Source organism: Oryx dammah, unplaced genomic scaffold (assembly GCF_014754425.2).
Source record: "Oryx dammah isolate SB20612 unplaced genomic scaffold, SCBI_Odam_1.1 HiC_scaffold_29, whole genome shotgun sequence".
NCBI classification, from domain to species: domain Eukaryota; kingdom Metazoa; phylum Chordata; class Mammalia; order Artiodactyla; family Bovidae; genus Oryx; species Oryx dammah.
This window is the reverse complement of record NW_024070213.1, coordinates 18,312,210-18,331,495: the sequence shown is the minus strand read 5'-3', so window position 1 is coordinate 18,331,495 and position 19,286 is coordinate 18,312,210.

Genomic DNA, 19,286 nt, shown 5'->3' with positions numbered 1-19,286 from the left:
TGGTGATAGAAGCAAGGTCTGATGTTGTAGAGAGCAATATTGCATAGGAACCTGGAATGTCAGGTCCATGAATCAAGGCAAATTAGAAGTGGTCGAACAGGAGATGGCAAGGGTGAACGTTGACATTCTAGGAATCAGCAAACTAAAATGGACTGGAATGCGTGAATTTAACTCAGATGACAATTACATCTACTACTGTGGGCAGGAATTCCTCAGAAGAAATGGAGTAGCCATCATGGTCAACAAAAGAATCCAAAATGCAGTACTTGGATGCAATCCCAAAAATGACAGAATGATCTTGGTTCGTTTCCAAGGCAAACCATCCAGTATCACAGTAATCCAAGTCTGTGCCCCAACCAGTAATGCTGAAGAAGCTGAAGTTAAACGGTTCTATGAAGACCTACAAGACCTTTTAGAACTAACACCCAAAAAAGATGTCCTTTTCATTATAAGGGACTGAAATGCAAAAGTAGGAAGTAAAGAAACACCTGGAGTAATAGGCAAATTTGTCCTTGGAATACGGAATGAAGCAGGGCAAAGGCTAATAGAGTTTTACCAAGAAAATGCACTGGTCATAGCAAACACCCTCTTCCAACTACTCAAGAGAAGACTCTACACATGGACATCACCAGAGGGTCAGCACCAAAATCATATTGATTATATACTTTGCAGCCAAAGATGGAGAAACTCTATACAGTTCAGAAAAAATAAGACCAGGAGCTAACTGTGGCTCAGATCATGAGCTCATTATTGCCAAATTCAGACTCAAATTGAAGAAAGTAGGGAAAACCACTACACCATTCAGGTATGACCTAAATCAAATCCCTTATGATTATACAGTAGAAGTGAGAAATAGATTTAAAGGACTAGATCTGATAGATAGAGTCCCTGATGAACTATGGATGGAGATTCGTGACATTGTACAGGAGACAGGAATCAAGACCATCCTCAAGAAAAAGAAATGCAAAAAAGCAAAATGGCTGTCTGGGGAGGCCTTGCAAATAGCTGTGAAAAGAAGAGAAGTGAAAAGCAAAGGAGAAAAGGAAAGACATAAGCACCTAAATGCAGAGTTCCAAAGAATAGCAAGTTCAGTTCAGTTCAGTTCAGTTCAGTTCAGTTCAGTCATTCAGTTGTGTCCGACTCTTTGCGACCCCATGAATTGCAGCACGCCAGGCCTCCCTGTTCATCACCATCTCCCAGAGTTCACTCAGACTCACGTCCATCGAGTCCGTGATGCCATCCAGCCCTCTCATCCTCGGTCGTCCCCTTCTCCTCCAGACCCAATCCCTCCCATTATCAGATTTTTTTCCAATGAGTCAACTCTTCTCATGAGGTGGCCAAAGTACTGGAGTTTCAGCTTTAGCATCATTCCTTCCAAAGAAATCCCAGGGTTGATCTCCTTCAGGATGGACTGGTTGCATCTCCTTGCAGTCCAAGGGACTCTCGAGAGTCTTCTCCAACACCACAGTTCAAAAGCATCAATTCTTCTGTGCTCAGCTTTCTTCACAGTCCAACTCTCACATCCATGCATAACCACAGGAAAAACCATAGCCTTGACTAGACGGACCTTAGTTGGCAAAGTAATGTCTCTGCTTTTGAACATGCTATCTAGGTTGGTCATAACTTTTCTTCCAAGGAGTAAGCGTCTTTTAATCTCATGGCTGCAATCACCATCTGAAGTGATTCTGCAGCCCAAAAAAATAAAGTCTGACACTGTTTCCACTGTTTCCCCATCTATTTCCCATGAAGTGATGGGACCGGATGCCATGACCTTAGTTTTATGAATGTTGAGCTTTAGGCCAGCTTTTTCGCTCTCATCACTTTCACTTTCATCAAGAGGCTTTTTAGCTCCTCTTCACTTTCTGCATAAGGGTGGTATCATCTGTATATCTGAGGTTATTGATATTTCTCCCGGCAATCTTGATTCCAGCTTGTGTTTCTTCCAGTCCAGCGTTTCTCATTGTGTACTCTGCATAGAAGTTAAATAAGCAAGGTGACTATATACAGCCTTGACATACTCCTTTTCCTCTTTGGAACCAGTCTGTTGTTCCATGTCCAGTTCTAACTGTTGCTTCCTGATCTGCACACAGGTTTATCAAGAGGCAGGTCAGGTGGTCTGGTTTTCCCATCTCTTTCAGAATTTTCCACAGTTTAATGTGATCCACACAGTCAAAGGCTTTGGCATAGTCAATAAAGCAGAAATAGATGCTTTTCTGGAACTCTCTTGCTTTTTCCATGATCCAGCGGATGTTGGCAATTTGATCTCTGGTTCCTCTGCCTTTTCTAAAACCAGCTTGAACACCAGGCAGTTTAAGGTTCACGTATTGCTGAAGCCTGGCTTGGAGAATTTTGAGCATTACTTTACTAGCCTGTGAGATGAGTGCAATTGTGTGGTAGTTTGAACATTCTTTAGCATTGCTTTTCTTTGGAATTGGAATGAAAACTGACCTTTTCCTGTCTTGTGGTCACTGCTGAGTTATCCAAATTTGCTGGCATATTGAGTGCAGCACTTTCACAGCATCATCTTTCAAGATTTGAAACAGCTCAATTGGAATTCCATCACTTCCACTAGCTTTGTTTGTAGTGATGCTTTCTAAGGCCCACTTGACTTCACATTCCAAGATGTCTGGTTCTAGATTAGTGATCACATCATCATGACTATCTAGGTCGTGAAGATCTTTTTTGTACAGTTCTTCCGTGTATTCTTGCCACCTTTTCTTAATATCTTCTGGTTCTGTCAGGTCCATACCATTGCTGTCCTTTATTGAGCCCATCTTTGCATGAAATGTTCCCTTGGTATCTCTAATTTTCTTGAAGAGATCTCTAGTCTTTCCCATTCTGTTGTTTTCCTCTATTTCTTTGCATTGATCGCTGAAGAAGGCTTTCTTATCTCTTCTTGCTATTCTTTGGAACTCTGCATTTAGATGCCTATATCGTTCCTTTTCTCCTTTGATTTTCACCTCTCTTCTCTTCACAGCTATTTGTAAGGCCTCCCCACAAAGCCATTTTGCTTTTTTGCATTTCTTTTCATGGGGATGATCTTGATCCCTGTCTCCTGCACAATGTCACAAACCTCATTCCATAGTTCATCAGCCACTCTATCTATCAGATTTAGGCCCTTAAATCTATTTCTCCCTTCCACTGTATAATCATAAGGGATTTGATTTAGGTCATACCTGAATGGTCTAGCGGTTTTCCCTACTTTCTTCAATTTAAGTCTGAATTTGGTAATAAGGAGTTCATGATCTGAGCCACAGTCAGCTCCCGGTCTTGTTTTTGTTGACTGTATAGAGCTTCTCCATCTTTGGCTGCATAGAATATAATCACTCTGATTTCGGTGTTGACCATCTAAGAAAGCCTTCCTCAGCCATCAGTGCAAAGAAATAGAGGAAATGAACAGAATGGGAAAGACTAGAGATCTCTTCAAGAAAGTTAGAGATACCAAGGGAACATTTCATGCAAAATGGGCTCGATAAAGGACAGAAATGGTATGGACCTGACAGAACCAGAAGATACTAAGAAGAGGTGGCAAGAATACACAGAAGAACTGTACAGAAAAGATCTTCATGACCCAGATAATCATGATGGTGTGATCACTCACCTAGAGCCAGACATCCTGGAATGTGAAGTCAAGTGGGCCTTAGAAAGCATCACTACAAACAAAGCTAGTGGAGGTGATGGAATTCCAGTTGAGCTATTTCAAATCGTGAAAGATGATGCTGTGAAAGTGTTGCACTCAATATGCCAGCAAATTTGGAAAACTCAGCAGTGGCCACAGGACTGGAAAAGGTCAGTTTTCATTCCAATCCCAAAGAAAATCAATGCCAAAGAATGCTCAAACTACTGCACAATTGTACTCATCTCACACACTAGTAAAATAATGCTCAAAATTCTACAAGTCAGGCTTCAGCAATACGTGAACTGTGAACTTCCAGATGTTCAAGCTGGTTTTAGAAAAGGCAGAGAAACCAGAGATCCGCTGGATCATGGAAAAAGCAAGAGAGTTCCAGAAAAGCATCTATTTCTGCTTTATTGACTATGCCAAAGCCTTTGACTGTGTGGATCACATTAAACTGTGGAAAATTCTGAAAGAGATGGGAAAACCAGACCACCTGACCAGCCTCTTGAGAAACCTATATGCAGGTCAGGAAGCAACAGTTAGAACTGGACATGGAACAACAGACTGGTTCCAAAGAGGAAAAGGAGTATGTCAAGGCTGTATATAGTCACCTTGCTTATTTAACTTCTATGCAGAGTACATCATGAGAAACGCTGGACTGGAAGAAACACAAGCTGGAATCAAGATTGCTGGGAGAAATATCAATAACCTCAGATATGCAGATGACACCACTCTTATGGCAGAAAGTGAAGAGGAGCTAAAAAAGCCTCTTGATGAAAGTGAAAGAGGAGAGCGAAAAGTTGGCCTAAAGCTCAACATTCAGAAAACGAAGAACATGGCATCTGGTCCCATCACTTCATGGGAAATACATGAGGAAACAGTGGAAAAAGTCAGACTTTATTTTTTTTTGGCTCCAAAATCACTGCAGATGGTGACTGCAGCTATGAAATTAAAAGACACTTACTCCTTGGAAGAAAAGTTATGACCAACCTAGACAGCATATTCAAAAGCAGAGACATTACTTTGCCAACAAAGGTCCATCTAGTCAAGGCTATGGTTTTTTCTCTGGTCATGTATGGATGTGAGAGTTGGACTGTGAAGAAAGCTGAGCACTGAAAAATTGATGCTTTTGAACTGTGGTGTTGGAGAAGACTCTCGAGAGTCCCTTGCACTGCAAGGAGATGCAACCAGTCCATTCTGAAGGAGATCAGCCCTGGGATTTCTTTGGAAGGAATGATGCTAAAGCTGAAACTCCAGTACTTTGGCCACCTCATGAGAAGAGTTGACTCATTGGAAAGACCCTGATGCTGGGAGAGATTGGAGGCAGGAGGAGAAGGGGACGACAGAGGATGAGATGGCTGGATGGCATCACTGACTCAGTGGACATGAGTTTGAGTGAACTCTGGGAGTTGGTAATGGACAGGGAGGCCTGGTGTGCTGCGACTCATGGGGTCGCAATGAGTTGGGCATGACTGGGCGACTGATCTGAACTGTACTTATTTATATACATTGGGAAAATTTTTTAAGTTTGGTACTGTTAAAATTGGGCAAGATTGCAGAAGGGAATATATACCTTGAAGGGTAATTTTTAGGATTCTAAAATATACATACAGTATGGTAACATTCCACCTCTGCATATCTACCGTAAAGAAATACTTGACATGTAAATAAGGAGCCTATGTAAGAACATTCATTTCAGCATTGTTATCTGAAAAACGTAGAAACCACAGTTTAAATATTAAAAGGGCAGAATAAAATGTGGTGTTGTGCAATACAATACTATGAAGTGAAGTGAAGTCGCTCAGTGTCCGACTCTTTGCGACCTCATGGACAGTAGCCTACCAGGCTCCGCTGTCCATGGGATTTTCCAGGCAAGAATACTGGAGTGGGCTGCCATTTCCTTCTCCAAGGGATCTTCCCAACCCAGGGGTAGAACCCGGGTCTCCTGCATTGCAGACAGACGTTTTACCGTCTGAGCCACCAGGGAAGCCCATACAATACTATAGAGCACGTAAAATAATTAACTGGCTCTGAATTAGAACATACAGAAACTCTTCTTCCACTAGATAAAATTCTTAATACTTTACAGATAAATGGCAGATTTTACCCAGTTGGGTCAAGGAAGGAGAGAATTGTAGCAAAATCAATGGAAGTTTATACAACCCCTTAGGCAATAAAAAATTGATTTTCATTTAAGCAGTTCAATGAGTCAGTTTGCTTTACAATTTAGAAAAAACGGTTTAAAAAATAGTAAAGCCTGCATTTGGATTCCAGTTTTTTTTTTCTTTAATCCCTCTATACTGGCTTTATGTTTGTGGACTGACTGTCTTAAAAGATGTCCTTCATGTATCCTTTTTAAAAATGCAGGATGGCAGAGATATCAGAATCCCCACAGAAAGAAATTTAGCAGGAAAATAAATGAGCCATTATTTTCACTGAACAATGAGCTGGAGACCTTTCTGGAACAACATTAAAGGAAAAAGATTTTAATTTTCAGATGTTGACACTTATTATCAATGTATTTTATTCTTTAGGTCATTTTTCAAAATGAAAAAAATTACCCAAACTATCAAGTTCAGCTAAAAATAAGAGACAAATTATAACTTTATGGATAGTGATAGTTTTTAAAGTATTTTATTATGTTTTCCACTTTGTGTATTCTGATTAGTTTCTGTTTAAAAACTAGTAAAAAGAGTTAGGTCAAAACATAGTTGGGCTCAGATTCTGAGAAGAAAAAATTAGTCATATCCAGTAATTGGGCTTCCTGTACTTGAAGCAGGTTAATATTTAAGCAAAGGAAATGTCCTCAGCAGGTGTGGGACTTGGGCAAAGTGCAGCTAAATGTACTCTTGTGTAATTTATTTGGATAGAGTGCAAATACAAGAAGGAGACTTGTGGGATGCAAAGGAAGACAGGTGAGTTCTTCAGTCATACAGTAACTGTTATGGGAAATTAACATTTTATAAAATTGGTTCAAGCCTTCTTCATCATCCCTATTTTGTCTCCAACTGAAAATACTTTTGCTTTCTGTTTCATGTCCATCAATCGTTCAACCATTATTTATTGAGCAACTACACTCTGGCCCACTAGGAAGTAAAACAGACAAAAATCCCCACCTTCAGAGAGCTTAATAAAACGCTTAAGCTATGACAAAGCTAGACAACATATTAAAAAGAAGAGACATCACTTTGCAAGCAAAGGTCTGTCTAGTCAAAGCTATGGTTTTTCCAGTAGTCATGCACGAATGTGAGAGTCGGACCATAAAGAAGGCTGAGTGCGAAAGAATTGATGCTTTCAAATGGTAGTGCTGGAGAAGTCCCTTAGAGTCCCTTGGACTGCAAGGAAATCAAACCAGTCAATCCTAAAGGAAATCAAACCTGAATATTCATTGGAAGGACTGATGTTGAAGCTGACGCTCCAATACTTTGGTCACCTGATGTAAGAGCAGACTCATCGGAAAGGACCCAGATGCTGGGAAAGATTGAGGGCAGGAGAAGCGGGTGACAGAGGATGAGATGGTTAGATATGATCGCTGTCTCAATGGACATGAATCTGAGCAAACTCCGAGAGATAGTGAAGGACAGGGAAGCCTGACATCACAGAGTCAGACAGACTTAGCAACTGAACAACTGAACAACAGAGAGCTTATGCTCTAGAGTGAGGAGAAAGATAAAAAGCAAGATGAAGCTAAATTGCATATAAGAAATGTTTCCCACTATGGGAAACAAAGCAAGGGAAGAAGGTGTGAGTACGAGTGGAAAGTGATTACATCTCTAAACAGGAAAGCCTCCAGGAGAGGCTCTTTTATGCAGCAACTTGTAAAAGGTGAAAAAATATTGTGCATTTTCCTGTCTCTGGCTTCCCTGCCTTCTTGTCTTTGATTTCCCTTTCTTCTTTCCTTCTACCTTTTCTCTCTCTTCCTCTTAACTACAGAAACTACATGATGAAATAAGTATTGAAAAGCTGTAGAATCTGTATTAAAGTCATAGCAGCCCTGTTCCTCACAGAATCTTTACAAAGACAATCTAATAGCTGTATTGTCTAAAGATTGATAAATTTCTTCCTTACATCATTCATATCAGTAGCAGACTTATAACTGTTTCTCTTAACATATCTTGGGAACAGTGATTATTTCATTAAAGGGAGGTGCTCTAGCACTCACCCTTGTTCACCTTGCATCCTGCCCTGCCCTGAACATATTACACAGCTTTCTTTCTGCACTTTCACAGTAATCCTATGAGCAGATACTATTAGTATCCACATTTTAAGGATGTAAAAGTGAGGCTTTGCAATCTTAAGTAAACCAGAGAACTCAGGATTTGAACCCCGGCATTCTAAGTCCAGACATTCTCAATCATCATGCGAGTCTTGAACTCTTCAGTGTTTTTTCTAAGGCTTCTTCTCATGAACATCTCCTTATCCCAGTGTTAGTGCTCAGAAAGCTGTAGCTTAGGTTAGAAGCAAAGGTGACTTCCTCAGAAGCACACGAAAGAGGCAACGCCGCATCGTGGTGAAGAAGAGCTGGGGCCCTGAGCCCAGAACACCTGAGTTCAGATTTTCTTGCTGCGCTTGGCAGCTGTGAATCCCCAGGAGGTGACCCAACCTCTGGATACTCCATCTCTAAAGTGGGGGCAATAATAAGACCCACTTGGTGAGGTAATTGGAAGTGTTAAATTAGGTAACACAGCCTAGCATACCATAAGAGTTCAATAAACATTAGAGTTCAATAAACTATCCAGTGTAAAAACAGGACTAGAACTCCATTTGGACTTCCAGTTCAGTGTGGTACTCAGAGCAGTGTGTATTCAGGATCTGACTTGGTAGAGCAATATTCCAAGCAAGGAAATTTCCTGTTTCAGGATAGTTTACAGTATTTTACCAAAATAATAAATAATAATAATGAACACTAGAATTAAAAATTAAAAGAACTATGGTGGCTCAGAAGGTAAAGAATCCTCTTGCAATGCAGGAGACCCAATTCGCTCCCTGGGTCAGTAAGCTCCCCTGGAGAAGGGAATATTACCCACTCCAGTGTTCTAGGCTGGAGAATCCCATGGATAGCGGAGGACTGGCGAGCTACAGTCCATGGGATTGCCTGACAGTCAAACACAACTGACACAGAACTATATACTAAAGGACCAAGTTTCTATATGTAAATAATCCTTCATTAAATCTGACCCAAACTGAAAACATAACAAATTTTACAATTGCCCAATTTTGTAAAAATCTTTATTTATTTTTATACCTCTTAAATTTTCATGCCTTGTTTTTCCTTTAATTTTCATGATTTTTCTGATTATCCTGATTTTTCTCCTACTGCTCCGGCTCCTTCCTCTGCTGCTGCTGCTGCTGCTCAGTCGCTTCAGTCATGTCCGACTCTGTGGGACCCCATAGATGGCAGCCCACCAGACTCCCCCAACCCTGGGATTCTCCAGGCAAGAACACTGGAGTGGGTTGCCATTTCCTTCTCCAATGCATGAAAGTGAAAAGTGAAAGTGAAGTCGCTCAGTTGTGTCCGACTCTTCTCGACACCATGGGCTGCAGCCCACCAGGCTCCTCCGTTCATGGGATTTTCCAGGCAAGAGTGCTGGAGAGGGGTGCCATCGCCTTCTCTGGGCTCCTTCCTCTAGGTCTCCTTAAATGCACTTGCTTCTCAGAACCCCTTTCTACACCTCTTCTTGTTCTGTGTTCTCTACATAGAGGCTTTCATCTATTCCCACTGCTAAAAAATCCTCAAAATATCATGAAAATTCCAAAATGTGTGTCTCTAGCATGAGGTCTTTCCTGTGACTTACAGTTTCATGTCCAGCTCAATAGTAGATACCTATAGGCACATATATCTAAGCCACATTCATAATCACACACACACACACACACCACACATACACACACAATCTTCTTGCTGCGTCTCTTATCATCAAAAAATTTAACAACTCACTCAACGAACTAAAGCAGACACCTGGATCTCACCCTTAAATTCTCCCTTTCCATCCTAAACATGCAGTCAATCACTAGGCAATATTGTGGTTTTTTTTTCTTCTTCTTCTAAATATCTCATGAATCCTTCATCTTCTCTGTTCTTACAACCCCTCTCTTACTTAGTTCAGGACACCATCACAACATATCTAGATAATCACACCAGCCTTCTTCCAAATCATCATATGAGTAGTCGTTCTAAATGTAAACCTGATTACACCATTGTGTTGCTTTAATTTCCTCAGGGCTCCTCATTTCTCCCATGATACGATCTAAACTCCTTCTCATAAGCCTCTTTATGATCAAGTTCTAACTTCTCTCTGCATCCTTATTTTCATGAAATACTTCCCATTCTCAGACTATACCAAGCTTTCTCTTATCTTTAAGCCTGTTTGTGTGCTTTTCCTAAGCCAAGACCTGCAGCCCAACCATCTGAAAAATTTTAAGTCATTCATTATAGCCCAGCTTTTTCTAACGTCCTAAAAGAAGTCTTCCCTGAGTTTTGAAGCCTGGATTACACACCCAACTCAGTGCTTTTTAGGAAGCTCTACATGTCCTCTGTTTTTATTCACTACACTGCGTGGTTCAAGGCTCAGTATCCATCACTCCCTCCAAAAGCAGTCCCCAACTCTTTTGGCACCAGGAACCGGTTTTGTGGAAGACAATTTTTCCATGGACCAGAGCGGGAGGGTCGTTTGGGGATTATTCAAGGGCATTACATTTATTGTGCACTTTTATTCTATTATTATTATATCAGCTCCACCTCAGATCATCAGGCATTAGATCCCAGAATTTGAGGGTCCCTACTTAGACTTAAACAATGTCCATACTGTTCATTGATGTATTCTCAATGTATAGTGCAGTGTGTTGGTCTTAGCAATGTTCAATAAGTATTTGTTGAATGAATGAGTGAACAAATATAATTATCATAAGAGCTGAAAGTGAAAGTCACTCAGTCCTGTCCGACTCAGTCTATGTAGGCCAGAATACTGGAGTGGATACCCTTTCCCTTCTTTTGGGGATCTTCCCAACCGAGGGATAGAACCAAGGTCTCCCACATTGCAGGTGGATTCTTTGCCAGCTAAGCCACAAGGGAGCCCAAGAATATTGGAGTGGATAGTCTGTCCCTTCTCCAGTGGATCTTCTCAACCCAGGAATCAAACCAGGGTCTCCTGCATTGCAGGCGGATTTCTTTACCAATTGAGTTATCAGGGAAGCCCAAGTTAGAAACAAATGACAAGTTCAGGAGTTGGTAAGACGTTTCTTACCAATGAGAGACTGGAGCTTTTAGAGGCAAAACTATGAACAACAGAAAGTTTTATTTACTCTTCCATCCTCTTGACTCCCACCATAGACTCCTCCAGCATTGTCTTTCTTTTACCAGTATTGCTTGATTAATACCTCAATATTACAGTTGATATTAGCTTATTTCTCCTCTCTCAAGAATATTTTCATAGATTTTCTGCAAAAATGAAGAGCCCACATTATCTAAAAGAAAAATACTGAGACACTTCCCAGCCAGTACAGTAATGTGGTACAAAGAGAATTAAGGAATGTCCCAAATATGAATCCCCTCAGCCCTCAAGAGGTCACCTTTAGCTGCAAGAAATCTCTTTGACTTCCCAGTATACTGTGCAAATATTATTTTCCATGTGGCTGCAATGTGAAAAAGTTTGAGGTTTACCGTTCTAATGAGGAAGTCGAAAGCAGTGCCGTGTGGCTAGTAACAGTTTTGGAATCTGCGCGGGAAAGCTGAAAATCTCTTACCAGAACTTTATAAGCCCTAGTTCTCAACTAGGAGAGAGGAGACATTCAGTTGTCACAATGAGAAAATGCCATTGGCATCAGTGGGTATAAGCAAGAATGTTGCATGCTAAGTCACTTCAGTCATGTCCTGCTCTTTGTGACCTTATGGAGTGTGGCCCAGCAGGCTCTTCTGTCCGTGGGATTCTCCAGGCAGGAATACCAGCATGGGTTGCCATGCCCTCCTCCAGGCGATTTTCCAACCCGGGGATCGAACCCTCATCTCCTGTGACTCCTGCAGTGAAAGAGGATTCTTTCTCACTGAGCCACCTGGCTAGCCCTCTCTCACAAGACAACCCTCCACAATACAAATTTATTTGCTCCAAACTGGCAATGGTTTTGAAGTTCAGAGCCTCTGTTCCCAGGCAAAGGAAGTGGATTCTAACTATAATGTAGGCTTCCACTCATTGTTGGTGGTAACATATTCTTTGCCACCAACAACTACTCTGACACCACTTCTTTTCTGCGGGGGAAGGGAGAGCTTATGATTTATTGCGTTATCATTTTAAGAGTCATCATTTCTTAATTTGGGGGATATTTGCTTTACAATATTGTGTTGGTTTCTGCTGTACAAGGTGAATCAGCAATAAATATACATATATCTCCTCCCTCTTGAGCCTCCCTCACCCCACCACCCATTCCACCCCTCTAGGTCATCACAGAGCACCAAGCTGAGCTACCTGTGTTATATAGCAGCTTCCCCTAGCTATCTGTTTTACTCATGATAGTGGATATAGGCCAACACTCCTCTTGCAATTCATCCCACCCTTTCCTCCCCATGCTGCTGACACCGTTTCTGAGCCTACTGAGATTTATCCTTGAAGTGACATGAGGCCGCCACTGAGAGCAATGACCCCTTTGAGGAATTCTTGCCAAATTCTACACAGTGTTGGGAAGCCTTGGAGTGGGAATTGCTGTGTGCACAGAGCACTCTCATAAATAAATTCCTGTGGACTGGGGAGTTTTTGAGGCCAGGAAGAGTGCAAGGAGGAGGATACTGTATTCCCTGATCCCCTGCTCTTTCTCCCAACACCATGAGGAAGTCAGACCTGCTCCACTGGGTCTTGCTCTAATCCTTGCTGCTCTCCTGCCTGTCCTGTCTCTGTCCAGGGGAAACCATGAGTACCACCCAAGGCCCTATTTCATTTCATCGTTTCTTTTTTCCATCTTTCTCTCTCTCATATTTTTCCATTACCATTTTTTCCCCTAAAATCTCAACTCCTTTCAACTTTAATATTATATAATTCTATGTAATTTTTTCACTCTAAAGTAATCTTTAGGGCTTCCCTAGTGGCTTAGTTGTAAAGAATTCACCTGCCAATGCAAGAGACAGGGGTTCAATCCTTGATCCAGGAAGATCCCACATGCCACAGAGCAGCTAAGCCTGTGCACCACAACTATTGAGCCTGTACTCTAGAGCCCGAGAGCTGCAACTACTGAGCCCATATGCTTCGACTACAGAAGCCTGCACGCCCTAGAACCCATGCTGCAAAACAAGAGAAGCCATTTGTCTATCTACCTGCCATCTGGGCTTCCCTTGGAGCTCAGCTGCTAAAGAATCTGCCTGCAATGCAGGAGACCCTGGTTTGATTCCTGGGTCGGGAAAATCCCCTATTATATCACTGTTATGTTCATCATGGCTCAAATGTATATTTTAGTTACTTTTGCCCTTAAGATACTCAGCATAGAGCCTATCAGAGTAACACTGGTCTTTGAGTACCAAAGTAAACTTTTAATAAAAAACAGATCCTTATAAATTTCAAGAGCTCCTAAACTAGGGAGAAAATGAAAATAAAAAAATAAAAATAAAGGAGGTTCTCAAATTCTTTTCAAAATTCTCAAAGCACAAATGAAGTAATGAACTAATTGCAGTAGTCTTACCTAGGCTAATTAAAGGGCTTCCCAGGTGGCTTAGATGGTAAAGACCCTGCCTGCAATGCAGAAGACCTGAGTTCGATCCCTGGGTTCGAAACCCCCTGGAGAAGGGAATGGCAACCCACTCCAGTATTCTTGTGTGGAGAATCCCATGGACAGAGGAGCCTGGCAGGCTACAGTCCATGGGGTCACAAAGAGTCGGACGTGACTGAGCGACTAACACTTACTTAATTAAGCTAATTAAAACATAAAGTCTGGAGAATTCCCTGGCAGGCCAGTGTTCAGGAGTTGGCGCTTTCACTGTCATGGCCTGAATTTAATCCCTGGAGGAAGAATTAAGATCTCACAAACCATGAGGCATAGCCAAAATCAAACAAGCAAAAATGTAAACTCTCTTGGCTTTTATATTTACTTTCCATATTGGGTTAAAACAACATTTATGAAAAATAGTTATATATGTGTGCTCGGTTGCATCCGACTCTTTGGGACCCCTTGAACTGTAGCCCATCAGGCTTCTCTACCCGTGGGATTTCCCAGACAAGAATACTGGCAAAGGTTGCCATTTCCTTCTCCAGGGGATCTTCCTGACCCAGGGATCAAACCCAAGTCTCTTGTATCTTCTGCATTGCCAGGTCGATTCTTTACCACTGAGCCACCAGGGAAGCCCAGTTGTATGACAGCTCTAATTTTAAAAGAAATTTAAGAATTATTATTATTTGGCAGCATGATTTAAAACAGAGTTCGTACATAAATTTTTAACTTTATTGCATTTCATTTAATTATTTTACTTATTAAAAGCTGTTTAATTATTTACAGAATTATTTAGCCAGGATAAGGCTAGGAACTTATCACTGTTTAATTCAAATGATGTTTAAATTAAATTAGTGCTTAAACTACAGTTTAAATAATGAGAATTTGTTTCATATGTAACAAATTCTTTGAAAAAATATTACTAAAAAACTTTTGCCATTTATATTTTCACTTCATCAAAATATCCTTATAACAAGATATCTCTTGAGCAATTATTTTTATCTGAGACGTACATATAAGCACTTAGTTTAAAAGTATAGTTAGTGTTAGAAGAGTTACAACCAAAAAACAATAACAGTTTTCTGTCTCCACATCTCCTTTCTTCATTACTTTCCTTGGAGGCACATACTATCAACCATTCTGGTTTTTTCCTCTGATATTTACTTCCATATTTCCAAATAAGAAAAATTTCCAACCATTGTTCATCCTTCGTCTCTTTTAACAGTTTCTATTAATTTCTATAACTCTGGGAGATAGTGAAGGACAGCAAAGCCTGGCATGTTGCAGTCCATGGGGTCGAAAACAGTCAGACCCTACTGAGCAACTGAGCAACAACAACGTGGCTTCCCAGGTGGCACCGTGGTAACGAATCCGCCTGCCACTGCAGGTGACTCAAGAGACTCGAGTTTAATCCCTGGGTCAGGAAGATCCTGTGGAGGAGGAAATGGGAACCCGCTCCAGTATTCTTGCTGGGGAAATCCCATGAACAGAGGAACCTGGCAGGCTACAGTCCACAGTGTCGCAGATTCGGACAAGACTCAGCATGCATGGATTGATTCTTACTATAATAAAGTAGCATTTAACTCTTACTATTCATTTCTTCTCACCTCATCTTACCAACACAGTTACATGATAATTTAGCTTAAATCCTTTGTCAAATTTCCTTATTGTAACTATATATATACATATATATGTAGTTCATCACTAAACCAAATTGTGTATTATTATTATATTTCCCCTCTTGCTTATTTTTATTTTTCCTGGAGTTTAATTATTGCCTTATTTTCACATTTGCTTAGGGTTTTTGTTCTCCCATTTTCTGTCTGTCTTTACACCTCTAATGATTCTGTAAACACTGTTCAATCCAGTTCTATTAACTCTACTTCCTTTTCTAATAAAAAGATCATGTAAAGAGAAATTTGTAGACGTTGCAGTTTTCAAAAGTAGAAAAGCGAACAATTTCAACTATTCTTTGGACTTGGGAAGTTTATATAACACTACTGGATCACCAACTAGACTGTTAAGTGAAATATGTGAAAAGCAATAAACAATTTTTGGTTGGTTGGTTTGGTTTGCATAACTCAAAGTTATTCAACAAATAGTTATATGTTTGAAGGGACCTTGAGAAAATTACTGCTTTACGTGAAAAGTAAAAGTAAGCGGAGATATAAATTCGGTGAATAGTGGCAAGATTAACCACTGCCTATTTAGATTACAAACCCAACTGAATTGATCTGCACCTTGAGAGTGAGACCTACAAAACTAATTTTATTCTTTCATGTAGTAAAGTTTTATTATTGAGATTGCTACTATATTGTAAGCATATATTGTTTATTTAATATATATTCTATATCAAATTATAAATATTCTCTCAAGCATAAGGTCTATAATTTGTCTTTGAGCTCTCTCCTTTCTTTTCAATTTTATTTATTTTTGGCTGCACTGGGTCTTTGTTGCTTTGCATATGCTTCCTCTAGTTGTGGGTGGCAGGGGCTACTCTTGGTTGCCGTATGTGGGCTTTTAACTGTGGTGGCTTCTCATTGCAGAACACAGGCTCCAGGCACGCAGGCTTCAGGAGTTGCAGCAGGTGGGCTCAGTAGTTGTGGGGCACAGGCTTAGCTTACTTCTCATCATGTGGAATCTTCCCAGACCAGTGATCAAACCCATGTCCCCTACATTGGCAGGTGAAGTTTTATCCACTGTGCCATCAAGGAAGTCCTGAGCTCTCTTTTAATGCTCCTGTTAGTCTTAGGTACTTGGAATATTTTTAGTCTTTTCTTGAATATACAGCTTTAGAACAAAACACTATTCAAAACAAAATGTCTACAAAATCTCTTTTATAGATCATGGACACTCAAGAAATGATTGGTATTGATCACAAAGGTTCTTTTCTTTTTGATGGGTATCATTCAAGAAAGAATAAGTTTTTCTCCTTTTTCCCCTTTTTTTATAGATATATAATCTGATACCTGGGAGGGACATGACAGACTTCGTTCAGAGCATCACTCAGTGGGAAAAAGACTGAGAACACTGTATCGGCCCTGATCGTCACAATACCCCTACTGATGAACTCATGGGCTCTCCAGTATCACACAGACAGGCAGAGGATGTTTATAGCTTCACGATGGTAACCCTAACCCTAACGGTAAAGCCCATATATCCATTAATAGTCTGTCTTATGAATTATTTAGGATTAATAGAACACTATATGAATAAAAAATACTAGAAAGTACCCAGTCTGGATCATTGTTTTTCTCCAGAGGAAACAGGGACATAAAGAGGTTAGTTCAGTTCAGTTCAGTCACTCAGTCGTGTCCGACTCTTTGCAACCCCATGAATCGCAGCACGCCAGGCCTCCCTGTCCATCACCAACTCCCGGAGTTCACTCAGACTCACATCCATCGAGTCAGTGATGGCATCCAGCCCTCTCATCCTCTGTCGTCCCCTTCTCCTGCCCCCAATCCCTCCCAGCAACAGAGTCTTTTCCAATGAGTCAACTCTGCATGAGGTGGCCAAAGTGCTGGAGTTTCAGCTTCAGCATCATTCCTTCCAAAGAAATCCCAGGGCTGATCTCCTTCAGAATGGACTGGTTGGATCTCCTTGCAGTCCAAGGGACTCTCAAGAGTCTTTTCCAACACCACAGTTCAAAAGCATCAATTCTTCAGCACTCAGCCTTCTTCACAGTCCAACTCTCACATCCATACATGACCACAGGAAAAACCATAGTCTTGACTAGAAGGACCTTAGTTGGCAAAGTAATGTCTGCTTTTGAATATGCTATCTAGGTTGGTCATAACTTTTCTTCCAAGGAGTAAGCGTCTTTTAATTTCATGGCTGCAGTCACCATCTGCAGTGATTTTAGAGCCCCCCAAAATAAAGTCTGGCACTGTTTTCACCGTTTCCCCATCTATTTCCCATGAAGTGATGGGACCGGATGCCATGATCTTCCTTTTTCTGAATGTTGAGCTTTAAGCCAACTTTGTCACTCTCCACTTTCACTTTCATCAAAAGGCTTTTAAGGGACTTGCTTAAGGAACATAGCTTATTGTATCAGAGCCAAAGCAGGACATAAGGCTGATTATAAGTGTGTGTTCACACAGCTGTGCTCCTTTAAAATGCTCTGTGGTTTTACAATTTTAACTTTACAATACTCAGCTTTACTATGCAAAAGAATACAAGGGAAAATTTTTGGAAAAATATTATTATTCCACTGCTGCACTGAGTATTTTGAACTCTTCTTGGTTATGTAAAACGATAATGAAACTCACTTATTAGGTATTATGATTTGTAACACAAAGTGGGGTTTTTATATAATATGTAAATATTTGTGTTTGATTTGGTAATTATTTTCTTTCCAGGACATAGACTTAAAGGTACTCACCAACTTGAAGCTCAAACATCCCAAATTCTGTCCTGATCCTATAAGTTTCTATCATCCAGATAAAATAAAAACAGCCATGGCAGGAGCCACTATTTTTTTATTGCATTGGACATTATGCTGTCATTCAATAAGCAAAAAAATAAACAGTAAGATAAAATATAATTATTCCTATAGCAGGTGGATGAAGTGTACATCAGAAGAGAATAATTCTGGGAAGTCTGGATGTTTTTACATATACAAGATGTATCATATGGAATGAAGAGCATTTTAGCAACTGTGTGAGAGATAGAACAAAAGAAAAAAGACCCTTTAAGCATAGGGAATACTATCAAAGAAAGAGAAATAATTTTTAAGTCAAATGATGGTTGGAAGGCATCATTGACTCAATCAGACATGACTTTGAGCAAACTCTGGGAAATAGTGAAGGACAGGGAAGTTTGGCATGCTGCAATCCATGGGGTCGCAAAGAGTCAGAGGCAACTTAGCAACTGAACAACAACACTATAGATGAAGTGTCACTCTATTTCCTATTTGTTATTGTTGTTTAATAGCTAAGTTGTGTCCAACTTATTTGCGACCCAGGGATCAAACCCAAGTCTCTTCCACTGGCAGGCGGATTCTTTACCACTGAGTCACCAGGGAAGCTCTACTGTACCTGCTAGATAACCTGGTCATGAAGACTGGCAGATGCTGAGTAGAGAACTGAGACCTTAGAAAACTCTGAGGAATGAACGTTAAAAAGAAAGTTAGAGGCCAAGTTAAGAAATCAGTGGCCATGGCAGAGAAAAACCCAGAAAAAATGAAACTGTATAAATCCAGAAAAAAATCCACAAGGGAAGGATAAACAATTTCTGTATAGTCTCCTCATTTTATCAGTTCTTTGACAGTTATTTCTAAAATTAAGTCCACTTAAGAAGGGAGCACTTTGTTACAAGCCTTAACTCTGAATCTGTTTGTATTCATATTCTAAGAAAATGCAGACCAAGAACCTCTGCTACTAGTTGTAAGATTTTTATTTCCTGCCACTTTAACTCCGAGAAAAAGCTATGATTCTTGTGTCCTGATTTTCCTTTGCCCCAGCAAAAAAATATATATATACATACTGGATAGGGAATGTTCCCTTTCAACTCTTTCTAGTTCAGAAGTTTATACTTTTCCATTTTTTGCCTTTTTTCACAAATTAAATACAGGTAAGTCAAAACATTAAGTTTGCTGATTGCAAGAATCTCTCTACTAATAACATTGGCACTGTTCAGCTCTTGCCATTCATAATTGAAATGACTCTTCTTACAGCTGGAGATATCTTGCCTAAAGGGCAGCTTAAGGTTCCTGCTTCTATCTAATGTGAAAGTTCTCCTGTTTTTTGAAGCCCTCCCCAACCACCCTCACTCCCAAAATATACACCATTCTCTGGTGATTCAACTGGTAAAGAATCCACCTGCAATGTGGGAAACATGAGTTTCAATCTGTGGGTTGTTAAGATCCCCTGGAGAAGGGAATGGCTACCCACTCCAGTATTCTGTTCTGGAGAATTCCACGGACTGGACAGTCCATGGGGTCACAAATGACTGAGCGACTTTCACTTTCCTTCTAGTCTCTCTT